Source organism: Hyperolius riggenbachi, chromosome 5 (assembly GCF_040937935.1).
Source record: "Hyperolius riggenbachi isolate aHypRig1 chromosome 5, aHypRig1.pri, whole genome shotgun sequence".
Taxonomy (NCBI): domain Eukaryota; kingdom Metazoa; phylum Chordata; class Amphibia; order Anura; family Hyperoliidae; genus Hyperolius; species Hyperolius riggenbachi.
In genome coordinates, this window is record NC_090650.1 from 386,244,755 (window position 1) to 386,259,121 (window position 14,367).

General features: G+C 44.0%; 1 protein-coding gene across 5 annotated transcripts in view; it reads left to right on the forward strand.

Moving 5' to 3' along the window:
* Positions 1–14,367, forward strand: part of LOC137517834 (uncharacterized) — a 317,340-nt gene that overhangs the window by 272,879 nt on the left and 30,094 nt on the right. The window contains exon 2 of one of the 5 annotated variants that reach the window (XM_068234886.1): positions 13,359–13,447. The exons of the other annotated variants lie outside the window; for them this stretch is intronic. The gene's annotated coding sequence lies outside the window, so the exon portion shown is untranslated. The remainder of the gene's footprint in view (positions 1–13,358; positions 13,448–14,367) is intronic. 5 annotated transcript variants of the gene reach the window in all.

The window sequence follows — 14,367 nt, forward strand, 5'->3', positions numbered from 1 at the left end:
TCCTGGATGAGCGGCCGGTCACTAGTAGGTAGGCAGATCTACTTGTGACCTGTGGCTGTGTGACTGTCCCTGAAGAGTAAGGGTTTGCAAGTCCACGGGGTGGGGGGCACAATTTTTACACCCCTGCCCTGGGTGCAATTCAGCCTAGAAACTGCCCTGATAACAATACAAATATTGTCTGTCTTCCCTTGAAGGCCCCAGCCTAATGCCCTCTTTGACCTTACAGCAAAGCAGCTCTGTCTAAATGAGAAAATGCTGTCTATTCAGCATCCAGTTCCAGTTGAGATGCTACAGCTTTATTCATATCCAGTGTTTTTCCTCCAGATCCTGATCCAGAAAGAAGTGTAATTTTCATGGCATCAAGCGTAATTATATAAACTTTGCCAATTTCATTAGGAAGGAGCAAGGCACGGTTAATTATAACAGATTATTTATATATGGAAATAAACGCTGGGGACCCGAGGTAAATGAGAGAAGCACAACCTATAATGCAATTACATCGGCATTGTGTTATGACCCAGGAATCCTTGGCTGGCACCGGCGGCTGGCAGGAGAATGGCTTCACACTCTCTGCCTGTTTGCTATTCTTCTGCACACAACATTGCCTTCTGACGCTTTAAAGGGGTGCTTGGGATTTAAAAGTCTTGCGCTCTGTCCTCCGATGCACTTGTGCGCTCGGTAGCATGAGTTGTCCAGATTGCAGAACTAGGTTTCACGCCCCAGTAATCTTTGGATGTAGTTGGATGCAGAGTCTTGAATGGTGCCACTCGCTCTTCCAACTGATTTATTTCAAAGCAAACCCACAAGCTTACGCCAGCCCGGCTTTCCCAATGTCAATAAAGAATATTTCCATGCAGCCTGCGCACAGATTGTGAAGCCGTAAATCCTGCTCTTATTTAATATATATATATTCAGTCTACATTGCCATCCCCAGAACGGCACCCTCCAGAAATATCTGTGACAGCGCCCAAAACATTTATGGCATGTTGCAGCGGTTGTAGGGAAGACAGACAGCTGCATGCAAGAGGAGTGGGAGGATTGGGGGGGGGGGGGGGGTTTGTTCACTCTAAACGTTACGTATTCCCTGCACATGATTTATTGTAAATGTAAATTTTAAAACAGAGTTAGTGAATATTGATTAGTGGAGGTTGTCCCTACGGGTATTAACAAGATTTAAAGCAACATTCCAAACAGCAGTGAAACCGTGCTTTATTGCTCAAGGTTTTGCTTGGGAGACGAGACCATTATGTAAAATGGCTCATCTCTGAGTATCTCATGAAGCAGTGATGAGTCTCTTATTTAAGACATATTTCCCGTTGCTTTCTCACACACATAGGGCAATGCTGAATTCTCACATTGGCCTTCTTTCATTAACCACTTGAGGACCGTAGGCTTACACCCCCCCTAGTGACCAAGCTATTTTTTTCAATTTAGGCCACTGCAGCTTTTAATCAGCTTTCTACATTTCACACTCCTCCCATTCATTAGCCAATAACTTTATCACAATTAATGACACATAAATGATCTATACCTTGTTTTTTTCGCCACCAATTAGGCTTTCTTTGGGTGGTACTTTTTGCTAAGAATTATTTTATTTTGTATGTTTTTTAAAGGTAATAAGGGGAACAAATTAAGAAAAGTAATTATTTCTCAGTTTTCAGCCATAATAGTTTAAAAATAAATAATAAATGGTACTGTAGATTAAACCCACACATTTGATTTGCCCGTTTGCCCTGGTTATTACAGTGATTAAAGTATGATCCTAGTACAATCTGTGGTGACAATATATTATTTGGAAATAAAGGTGCATTTTTCCATTTTGTGTGTTTGGGTTTTTCTTTAATTGATGGTCCACTTTTTAATACTCCCCACCCCCAAGTTAGCCAGATGTGCTTTTTTATACTCCCCCTCTCCCATAGTTGGCCATATGTGCCTCTGTACCCCTCCCCAGCCCTAGATGTGCCTCTGTAACACCCCTCAGCCCCACCTGCCAGCCATTGTGGCCCCAAAAAAATCTGAAGCTGGAGCCGCCACTGGTGATATCATCTTCTGTTTACTAATTGTATCTCCCAAAGGAATGTAAACATTATCAGTGTGCTGGAACTGAGCTGGTACAAATAGAAAAAGCAGAGTCAGCAGAGAAATGATCACTAGATAGATTTTCATATATAAATACAGCAGCTATGCAATAAAATGCAATGGCACCTTTCAGAGGAGATGGACTGTACATGGGAATTTGTAATTTGCAAACAGACAAAATTACTTGTGCACAAAAGTAAATATGGTAACTTCATGGGTAATACAAAGTAGGAAAAGGCGTTTTATTGAATGTTATCACAAATTTTTATCTCACTTTAGTAGACATCTAGTAGACCTATTAGCGTTAATCTTGTTATCAGACAGTGACACAGACCACTTGGTGTACGCTATTATGTGCAATATAAATGCATAGTTATGATAACCATAACCATGAGCTACTGTATGTCAGAGCTTCAGGCTACAGAGATATGAACAATATAAAATGCAAATATTACTGTTAAAATACAATATGTATGCTATGACAGCTCTTTTTTAGCCTGTCCTGTCCAATTCCACCTCCTCTTTTGAATCTCAGTTTCCACGCTGTCGGATTGTCACTTACATCAAATTTTGACTTGTTAAAGTATCTGGGCATCTTACATTTAGAATTCTGTAAAGACCTTGATGTATGAATATCCGTAACTGAGAGCTAATATTCTTGGGAACCTTCCACATTTCACATGTATATAAGAGAACACATTTTATGTCCGTGTTAAAAATGTCTAATCTTGGTGTTCTTGGGAAAAGAACAGCCTGTAACTAGGAGCTAATATCCTTGGGAACCGTCCACAATGCACATGTATATAGAAGGACAGATTGTATGTTAACCCTTTAGCAGCCAATTTATTCAGAGGCTTGAGAGTGCTCCAGGCAAATGTATTTTAGCACATTTTTTATTTATTTCTTACAGTTCCTTGCTTCTAGTTGTGTATTTATGGCCACTTGTCACTAGGGGGCAGTGTGAGGCAATAACAGAGGACTTCTGCTTTCAGTTTCTATATTTTCAGCTAGTAGAGGGAGATGAAAAAATTACAAGAATTTACAGCACAGCCAGTAGTTCTGCCGACTGAGATCAAAAGCAGTGCACTTATCTCAAACAAGATAACTCTACTGAAGCTGTTAATGGGCTAAATAATAAAATCTTGGTGTTTTTAGAGATGTTAGCTATTTTCATGGGAAATTTTTCCATAATGGATAGTAATGAACAACAGGATCATTTGTTTTCTTTACTGTAGCTTGAACATGACTTTCAGCTCCTCCTATCTTGGTTACCACAGTACTGTAGTAGGTGACGTAGTCCATACTCTATAGCCCCATTGTAGTCACTTTGCAGCTAATATCTAAACTTATATTTGTCTCATCTCCTTTGTCTTACTCTCATTTGGAGGCAGATGATGGTCCTTGCTCTAATGTTAACAACTTAGCTTTGTTATCTTTGACGTATTGCAACGTATGTCACGTGCAAAGTCCAGATTTTAGTGCCTTTTATTCAAGCCTCTCACCACTCTTTTCATAACGTAACCTATTACCAGAAATGTCCTCTCAGTATTCTTTTCATAATGTGATAATCATTATCAGAATGTATAACATTGGTGAGAGAATGCAGCCCTGCTGAAGACCTAAGTTTACATTGAATGGATTACTGAGCTTACCATCGTTTTACATTAAAAGCCTCCATACCTTTCTTGAATGTTATTTGTTACCTTTATAAAAATGTATATGTTGATGTGTTCACCTTCTTCAAATTCGGAACTTTATTTTGAAATTTGCCAATCAAAACCGGCATGCGGAAAGCGGCAGGGGGTGTTATCTCGCCATTGTCGCCGCCTCTGCTCGCTGTGCACCACGTCGCCTTTCAATTTACTCTAATACTTTGAAAGAGGAAGTTTTCGAGAGCTGGGATGTAATGTGGAGCTTGGCAACCAGAGGCGGTGACAAGGGTTAGTTAACAGCCCCTGCCACTCTCTGCATGCAGGTTCTGATCCGAAGAATTTAGAACGGTATAAAAGTACATTTAGAGTCCAGAGAATCATTTATTCATTGTGGAGATCAAGCAATCCCTGAATAAATGTATGCATTAGCATAAGAGGTTTAACTCTTCAGGTCAGGACTCTACCTACACCATAAGGAGAAGGAATACTCCTAGATCAGGACCATAGGCTTACACCCCCTAGTGACCAGGCTATTTTTTTTTACAATTTAGTGCTAAGCAGCTTTAACTGTTGGCTGCAGAGCCATACAATTAAGCACTCAAGTGAATCGCCCCCCCTTTTCTGCCCACCAACAGAGCTTTCTGTTGGTGGGCTCTGATCGCTGCTGCAATGTTTATTTATTTTTGTATGAATTTTTAATAATTATATTTTTTTAATAAAACTGTCTATTTTATATTTATTTTTCTCTCCCCCTCCCTCCCAACCCCCGACAGCCAATTGCGACGATCCTCTCTCATATTCATCAGCCCATGAGAGTGGATCGTGATCAGAGCCTCTCTAGGGGACAACCGAGTGACACGGCTGTCCCCAGTACAGCGCTGTACATTGCTGTCTAATAGTCTGCTAGCAGCTGATGACAGAGCGGAACTCTGTCACTCAAGCGGGGATGCGCGCACATCGGCGTGCGCGCCTGTAAAACCCCACCCCAGGACTTGAAGCCTTTCGCGTTAGGCAGTCCTAAGGCTGCCCGCTTCCCTGCGCCTATCGGTGGTAAGGAAAGGGGAAGGAGTTAAAGAAAGTGGAATGCACATTTTGGTAGAGAAAAATTTGATTCACAAGTAAAGTTCAAGACACTAAGAAAGAAACAAAAACAACCTTCTATAATTAGGGGAGGGGCCTTCCGCACCATTTATCATCAACATACAAGTATGTTTTATTATCCAAAACCTGTGTATACATACTAGATAAATAACGTAGCCACAGTGGTCAATAACAACTGCCTCTGCTAAGAACACCTAGCGTGTGTGCAGTGACCCCCGATGCCAGCAGGCACCTCGGCCAGCGATCAGCCCTGTAGATCGATTCAGCCGGCCAAGAGCACTGTTTTCCCCACTCACCCCTCATGATGCGCTCTGCTCCATCGGTCCTTCTCCACTCCCATAGCAGACGAATGCATTGCTAGTCTGCAGGCTAGTGACGCATCTGTACAGCCTCAGCTCTGCTGCAATGTCACCCAAAGAATCAAGTCTTGATCCCTGCCGTGTGAAGTAATTTCTAGACAATACACAATTTCAGCACAGCACTTAAATAATAGGATTTCCTGTACTTCCAAGCATCTGGGTATCCCCATTATCTCATAAGACATGAAAGAGTGATGCAACATTCTCTAAAACAGTGTTTACAGCAAATATACCTTTATGAAAGATGTAGATAACATCAACTCAATAACTCAAGTGCAGATAACCACAGATCACCATGACAGCAGGTTCTGGTTATGTGGCTATGAGCCTGATGCATGTACCGCCGGTAATAATGGTAGTGTGTGGCAGGGGTGCAGCTAAGGTTTTTGTGGCCGCAAGCGGACTGTAGTAAGTGGCCCTATCCTGCGGCGAAAAATGGGTGTGGCTATCCCGCATAAGTGGGCGTGGCCATGACATGTGGGTGGAGCGGGAGGGCGGATTGGGGCGGGGCTGTTTGCGGGGAAAATGGGCCGAAAGATGAGCGTGGCCATGACATTGTATGGGCAGAGCTTAACCGTAGCACAGCAAATATAGCCAACTATGACCATTAAATAGTAAATGCAGCAACAGTTACCCCAGACACCAGAAAATAAAAACGCAATTTGTGCAACATTTCAGCAGAAAACAAACGCAATTTGGGCCACATTTCAGCAGAAATCAAACGCAATTTGGGCCACATTTCAGCAGAAATCAAACGCAATTTGGGCCACATTTCAGTAGAAATCAAACGCAATTTGGGCACATTTTCAGCAGAAATCAAACGCAATTAGGGCCACGTTTTCAGCAGAAATCAAACGCAATTAGGGCACAGTTCAGCAGATATCAAACGCAATTAGGGCACATTTTCAGCAGAAATCAAACGCAATTAGGACACATTTTCAGCAGAAATCAAACGCAATTAGGGCACAGTTCAGCAGAAATCAAACGCAATTAGGGCCACATTTTCAGCAGAAATCAAACGCAATTAGGGCACAGTTCAGCAGAAATCAAACGCAATTAGGGCCACATTTTCAGCAGAAATCAAACGCAATTAGGGCACATTTTTAGCAGAAATCAAATGCAATTAGGGCCACATTTTTAGCAGAAATCAAACACAATTAGGGCACATTTTCAGCAGATATCAAACGCAATTAGGGCACATTTTTAGCAGATAAACGCAATTAGGGCACATTTTCAGCAGATAAACGCAATTAGGGCACATTTTCAGCAGATAAACACCATTAGGGCTGCAAAAAGAAAAGAATTTACTCACCTGGCACTGGCAGAAGTCTTCTCTCCCCGTCTCCCGGCCGGCTCCTCAGGCGCGCAGTTCCCACAGAGCTCCCTCCCTCCTCTAATCTCCCGCGCTGATTGAATGCAGGGCTACGGGAAGATGGCCACCCGAAGCCCTGTACTGGCGACATAAATAGTCTCCAGAGCAGGGCTTCGGCGGCGGCCATCTTCCCGTAGCCCTGCTCTGCTCTGCCAGCCCCGCGGGGCTGCGGGAAAACAGTGACGTCACACCGACGTCACGGAGCCGCCGAGGCCCCTAAGATCTTGAGGCCCCAAGCGGCCGTGTGGTCTGCTTTATGCCTCGCGGCGCCCCTGGTGTGTGGTAATATTACCAGTACTAGTGCCAGCAGAGTACCGCACACCGTGCAATTAGTGCATGGGTAACGTGAGTGTTACTGTGGTAACTCGGGTTACAATACTTGCTTAAAGTGAAACCGTAACCAAGAATAGAACTTCATCCCAATCAGTAGCTGATACCCCCTTTCCCATGAGAAATCTTTTCCTTTTCTCAAATGGATCATCAGGGGGCTCTGTATGGCTGATTTTGTGATGAAACCCCTCCCACAGTGTCATTTCAGTGCCTCACAGCTCTAAGGTCCTTACATCACACTGTGTGAGCCTTGATGCATTGTGAGAAATAGCTGCTTACAGCTGTTTCCAACTACCAAAAAAGTAAGCAGTATCTCCTTCCAGTGACATCACCTGCCAGCAGTAAAAATGTCACCATGTGATAAATGTCTGAATGTAAATCAGGGAGAGGAAAGATTTTACTATGGGCAAACACTGACTAAATCATTTATACATAATTATTGTAAAAATTAAGCACCTTTTTATTACACAATTTTCACTGGATTTCCTCTTTAATACGTGTCACCATGGCAACCATAGCAATACTTTACTGGCCCAATATTAACAGCGATACGTGCTTTGGGCCCAATGATTCCCCACATTTCTCATATAATAGCATTCCCACACACAACCAGCCATGGATTCAGAAGAATCAGCACTAAGCCAATATCTTATGTACAAGCACCCCACATATACCGGTAATAGCATTATTTCAGAAATATCGTTTTCTTGAACAGGCTACATTACTGTAATTGGACAGTCATATTGCTTTCTTAGCCCCAAACTTTTTTTTTCAGTTTTAATATAATTCTTACTGTATGTGGAAAACGCGATAGCGTGATTATACCACAAACAACTAGTTTCGAGTACAAGAAAAGCAACTCCACCACAAACTCAAATGTTCCTGCTGAGATTTCAAAAATAAAGCACAGACCTTTAATTTAGACACATCTCAACAGTTTCCCGTTTCAGTGAAGTAATGTAGTAAGTTGAATTGCAAATCTCTTCCTCAGCACTTTTTGTGGTAGAATAATAAAGTGTTAAGATTGTCAAGGAACCACTGCAGTGATATCATCATAAAGCTGAAAGCTGATTGGTTGCCTTAGGCAACACCAGCATGTCATGGTTCTTCCTATACAGCTACCGTATATACTCGAGTATAAGCTGAGTTTTTGGGACCCAAAAAGTGGTCCCAAAGTGGGGGTTTTGGCTTATACTCGAGAGAGAATAGGTGGCCAGGCATACCTCCCCCGCAGGCAGTTCGCCCTCACTTCCCTTGCAGGCAATGCCCACCCCTCCTCTTCTCTCCCCTACTCCCCTCCCCGCAGGCTGAAAGATTAGATAGGAGAGGGGATTAGCGGAACAGCGGGACTCAGCCGCGGGCCATCTCTTCCCTCTTGTCGGGTCCCCTCTCCACGCCTGAAATAAGAGCAGCAGCAGCGGCTGCAGCTGGGTGTCTCACCTTATGGGCGGCTCCAGGCAAAGATCAAATGTCTCCGGGCTCCTCCATGTACATTGTGGCTAACAGGAAGCAGTGTGATTACTACTTCCTGTTAGCCACGATGTACACGGAGGTGCCCGGAGACATTTGATCTTTGCCTGGAGCCACCCGGAAGGTGAGACACCCGGCTTCCTCCGCTGCTGCTGCTCTTGTTTCAGGCGTGGAGAGGGGACCTGACAAGAGGGAAGAGTCGGCCCACGGCTGAGTCCCGCTGATCCCCTCTCCTTCTATATAATCTTTCAGCCTGCAAGGGGAGGAAGGGGGGCACACTGCTTATGGGGAAAGGGGCACACCTATGGCTCACTACCTATATTAGAGACATCTACACCTGGTCACCTATGTTAGAGCACCTATGGCTGGCTACCTATACTGCAGACATCTACACCTGGCCACCTATGTTAGATCACCTATGGATGGCTACCTATACTGCAGACATCTATACCTGGCTACTTATACTAGAGCACCTATGGCTGGCTACCTATACTGCCTACATCTACTCCTGGCCACCTATACTAGAGCACCTATGGCTGGCTACCTATACTGCAGACAGCTACACCTGGCCACCTATACTGGAGCAACTATGGCAGGCTACCTATACTGCAGACATCTACACCTGGCCACCTACGGCTGGCTACCTATACTGCAGACATATACACTTGGCCACCTATACTAGAGCACCTATGGCTGGCAACCTATACTGCAGACATCTACACATGGCTACCTATACTAGAGCACCAATGGCTGGCTACCTATACTGCAGACATCTACACCTGGCTACCTATACTGGATATACCTTGGCTTATACTCGGGTCAATAATTTTTCCCTGTTTTTTTAGGGTATACGTTGGGGGGTCGGCTTATACTCGGATCGGCTTATACTCGAGTATATACGGTATCCCAATAAGTAAAGCCAGTAGGATACAGTATTAATTTTAGGGCTATGACACAGGGGAGACATAGCAGCACTTGCTGCTATTATAATTAAAGTGGGATTGTCAGCCACAACATTTAATTCAATTTACCCACTGTTCTGTGTTCATTTTGCTGCCTAGAACCTCACCCTGCATTGCAAGCACTCCAATCTAATCAGAAATGTTTCTGCTGTAATAAATCTTATCTCAATCAGCCTGGCTCCTTTCTGGTACATTGCCAGGAAGAAGGAAGATTGTTATCTCCCCTCCCATATTCCTGCTCCTTACTGATTGGCTGAGGTTAGTTCAGTATGACATGAGGCTGAGTAGGGAAATACACCTCACCCCTCTGCAGAAACTGCTTTAATATGATCTATGCTATGCTCACGTGTTTACAAAGCAAGTTAGATATCACAGTGCAGTTTCTAGGAGAAAACAAGAGCAAGGGAGGAAATGACATTAGGATTGGCTTAAGTCAGAGGCAGTAAAGATGGAAGATGCCTGGAACAGTTTTTTCTTTATTATTATTTACAACATAATATTCAATGACATCACAACGTGGACAGTACAATACATATGTTACATAAGTAGAACAAGTATTTATCTACTTATATATGTGTTTTTTTTCCTGGGATAGTATGGCTGTCCCTGCTGCTTTAAAGAAAATCACACCCACTGCAACATCATAAACGTTCTGTGTAGCTTTTATGGCATATACTGAACTAGTTTCCGTGGATCAGGGATATTTTGGACTTTTAACCTGGAAAAATGTATTAAGCACTCCATTAAATCAAGCGATTTGCAATAACCTTTCTTACAAGGAGAAGAAAAATGTGCAAAATAGAAAAAGCAGATTTGCCAGCCAGGAACTCAATCCTCAATGTTTAAAATAAAAACAAATAATGTATAATGTTCTGCAACACTCACCATCTGGAAATCATTGCCGAATAAGTAAAATGTGCGTTTCAACTTGTAAAAGATAAAAAGTAAAAGGCTCAGAGAACTTGGCCGCTGAAGAATGAAATAACTTTATTAGCAGCACTTCTGTACAGGATAAAGGACGAGGGGTGAAGCAGAGGTTAGGGGGAAACTGAAATCCATGTTTTCTGAATGCTAATGTCCTAATTCATTGGGTGCTCAATACAATTGCGCCTTGCACTCTATCAGGTCTCATTCACTAAGGTGGCCATACACTTTTTGATTTTTTATTAGTATTGTTATTTAGTCTTTATATAGCGCCAACATCTTCTGCAGCACTGTATAGAGTATATTGTCACTTAACTGCCCCTCAGAGGGGCTCACAATCTAATTCCTACCACAGTCATATGTCTCTGGGCAGATGCACACTAAGAGCGCTTCTGAGCGCTTTTTAAAACTCCAGCTTTGGCTAATGTATTTGAATGAGATGGATCACACCAGAATGAAGTTAATTTTTTCCCAATAACAAACACGGGTCCTGCAGCATTTTATAGGGGATTCAGCCTCAATGTTAAGTATAGGAAAGTGGAAAATCGCTCTAAAAACCCTAGAACAGAGCAATTTTTCAAGCGGTTTAAAAAAAAAAACAAAAAAAGCTGTTCACTTCAAGCTCAAACAAAAATAAAAAATTGCTACACCAAAAATCGCTAGGCATTCCTAGAAAATCGCTCAGAAAAATCACTTCAAAAACCGCTTAGCAAATGCGATTATGCTAGCGATTTTTGGTGTGCACTAGCCCTATGTATATGCATCTTAGTTTAGGGCCAATTGAAGGGGACGCCAATTAACTTATCTGTATGTCTTTGAGATGTGGAGGAAACCGGAGTGCTCGGAAGAAACCCCCACAGACATGGGGAGAACTTACAAACTCTGTGCAGATAGTGCCCTAGCCGGGATTTGAGCCGGGGACCTAGAGCTGCAAAGCGAGAGCGCTAACCACTACGCCACCGTGCTGCCCATCAATTGCACTGATATCCGTCTGATTCCATTGTTTGGTCGAATCTGCTAGAAATAGATGATTCAAGCGATGTCCAATTGACCGATTTTTGGCCGAAATTGGTGTATTTGGTCGATCGCGCAGGACAGAAAATGTTGCTTGATCGGTGGCAGATTGGAAGTGTGTCACTTGCGGGGTTCGATTCAACAAGCGACAAAGCTACTCTACCCTGTATGCGTCACGGTTCCGAACTCTTCTCTCTCCTGCTGGCTGCTTCTCTCTCTCTTTGCTTCAAAGTCTCGAAACTTGTGAGATGCAAAAGCTAGAGACCAAATACCAGAGGCCACTAGTGGTCACGTCAGGTACTTGCCTTGCTGCCTCTAGTGGTTGCCCTCTATAATATACATCACACAAGTGCGCCAGACTCTGAAGTGAAGAGAGGGGAAGAAGCAGCCAGCAGGGAGAGAAGAGACCGGGAAGCCCTCTGCCCCTACCATTTGCAGAGGCAGGGAGGGGGGGGACTGGCAGACCCGGCGCGTGCGCATACATTTTCAATCAATTTCAGAAAGTCTATGTGCCACATAAAAATGCATATCTCTGCGTTTTACACTTAGCATTTTTTTTCAAAACATACAACTTGCTGCATATTTTTCATGTGTTTTTCCTTAGATAAATATGATACAGTATTTTACTCCACTGAAAAAAGGAAACTCTTGAAAAAACGCAAGAATCACCCAAAAATTCACAAATGAAAGATGCAGAAAATGCAGTGTTTTTCTGCACTGCCTAGTGTGTTTCCAGCCTATGGGCCCGTTTCCACTTGTTCCGCACGCGTCAGCGAGATGTGCGGCGGCACTTCCGGGTGTGCGGGAACGCACGCGAATTCCATAAGCCGTGCCATGAAAAGCTATGGGGTTCGCAGCCTCCCGTGTGAAATCTGCGGACAGTGTCTGCCGAATCGCTAGGGTATTCGATTCGGCCGGCGGTGCCATAAGTTTCCTATGCCAGAGTTTCCCTGGGCGATTTGCCTGCGGGGAAACTATGCAGATTCGAAGCGGTTTCAGTGGAAACGGGCCCTAAGAGTAAATTAAAAAATAAACAATCAAGCAATTTCTGAATGCAAATTTATGAAAATGTTCAAGACATTAAAGAAAACCTGTTCTAAAAAAAAAATCATCCCTGGGGGTACTCACCTCGGGAGGGGGAAGCCTCAGGGACCCAATGAGGCTTCCCCCTCCCCTGTAGCTGCAGGCAGTCCAGCGCTGGCTCCCTCGAATACTCCGGCAATCCTCCCCCGACACGCCTGACAAGGCTCGATATATTTACCTTAGTGGGATCCAGCGCAGGTGCAGTAGCGGCTCTTCCTTCGGGCAAGGCGGAAATAGCCGAACCTGATCGGATGCACTCTACTGCGCAGTTGCAAAAGGACTCGCATCTGGGCATTAGAGCGGATCGATCGGGTTTGGCTATTTCTGCCTTACCCAAATGAAAAGCTGCAAGTACGCCTGCACTGGATTCCAGCGAGGTAAATATTTACATCGCCGCACTTTGTGGGACCCGGGCTGGCTAACGGAGGCACGCAAGAGGACAGGGGAAGCCTCGTTAGGATCCAGAGGCTTCCCCCTCCCAAGGTGAGTACCCCTAAGGGCCCTTTTCCACCAGCGCGTTTGCGCTGGCTGAATCGCAAAAACGCAAACCGCTAGCGATTTTACAATCGCTACGGTTTGCTTTTTAACATAGGAATCGCGGTAGGTCATTTCCACTACCGCGATTCGTTTTTGCCGGGAACGTGAACGCGCGGCGGAGCGATATTTGCCGCGATTTTGCTATGCAGTGCATAGCATAGCAAAATCGCGTCCGTGAACGTCGGAGAATCGCCGGTAATTGCGATTCAGCAATCGCTAGCGTTCAGCGTGAACGCTAGCGACTGCAAGTGGAAAAGGGCCCTGAGGGGCGTGTTTTTTTTAATACAGGTTTTCTTTAATAACAGAAATGCTTAAATTGTGAAATGGGTTTCATGACACATTATTTAACTTGAATGAGAAGCCTGCTGGACTTGCATGAGCTCACTAACTCCAGCCTACTGACCACCTGACATCTAACTGCTAAATAGTAACCAGCACAACTGTCATCTCGGTGTGTAGATTTACCTTCATACAGTGCTTTACTTCAGCTAACATCTGGAAATATGCCTGGAGAAGGGGACTAGTTCCCTGACAGCTTGCATAACTAAACGTCATCAATTAAAGGTATTACGTTTACAAAACATTGTTTAGTTTTTTTTACTACCTGTCCTATATCATCAATTTATGCAAAACTCTCTGTTGCTGTGTGATATAGAGCAGGTTTCTCAGCTTCTGTGGCAACAATGTATCATCTGATGTTCAGAATGTTCCCATGTTCTCATTTTTTTTACTTGTGCGTTTACAAAAACTCTTTTGCCAGTTAGTAATCTCCTGTGTGGTTAAAGTAAGCCTGAAGTGAAAATAAACTGCTGTAATAAACAATTACATCTATAGTCCTAAACCTACATAGGACTTTCCTAGAATCCCAGTCTTATTACGTATTTCAAGGCTAAAATATACCCGTAAAAGGAAGCTTAAAGAGACTCTGTAATAAAAAAAAAAAAAAGTTCCCCTGGGGGTAGGGGATCCTATCGAGGCTTCCCCCCGTCCTCCTCCGTCCCACGGTGGTCTCGCTGCAGCCCACGGAATGCACAGCCAACAATTTGTCAGGCTGCGCAATATTTACCTTTCCCTGTTCCAGCGGGGGCGCTGTTGCGGCTCTCCACTCTGAAACCGGCGGAAATAGCCAATGTCAGTCGAGTCCGCTCTACTGCGCAGGCGCACGAGACCTGACTGCGATTAGCTATTTCCGCCTATTTTCCAGCCGAGAGCCGCTACCGCGCCTGCGATGGAACAGGGACAGTTAAATATTTACATGCCCGCTTTTCGGAGGGGCAGTGAAACACCACCATGGGACACGGGAGGACAGGGGCTTCTCCCTCCTGAGGGGAGTACCCCCAGGGGAATATTTTATAGTTACAGATCCTTTTTAAGTGACATTTGACATGATGAGACCGAGTTATGCTATACAGTGCCAAGCACAAAAATAAATATGCCGCGTTGATTTCTCCTTTCTCTACCTATGCAACTGACTGACAGTTTTT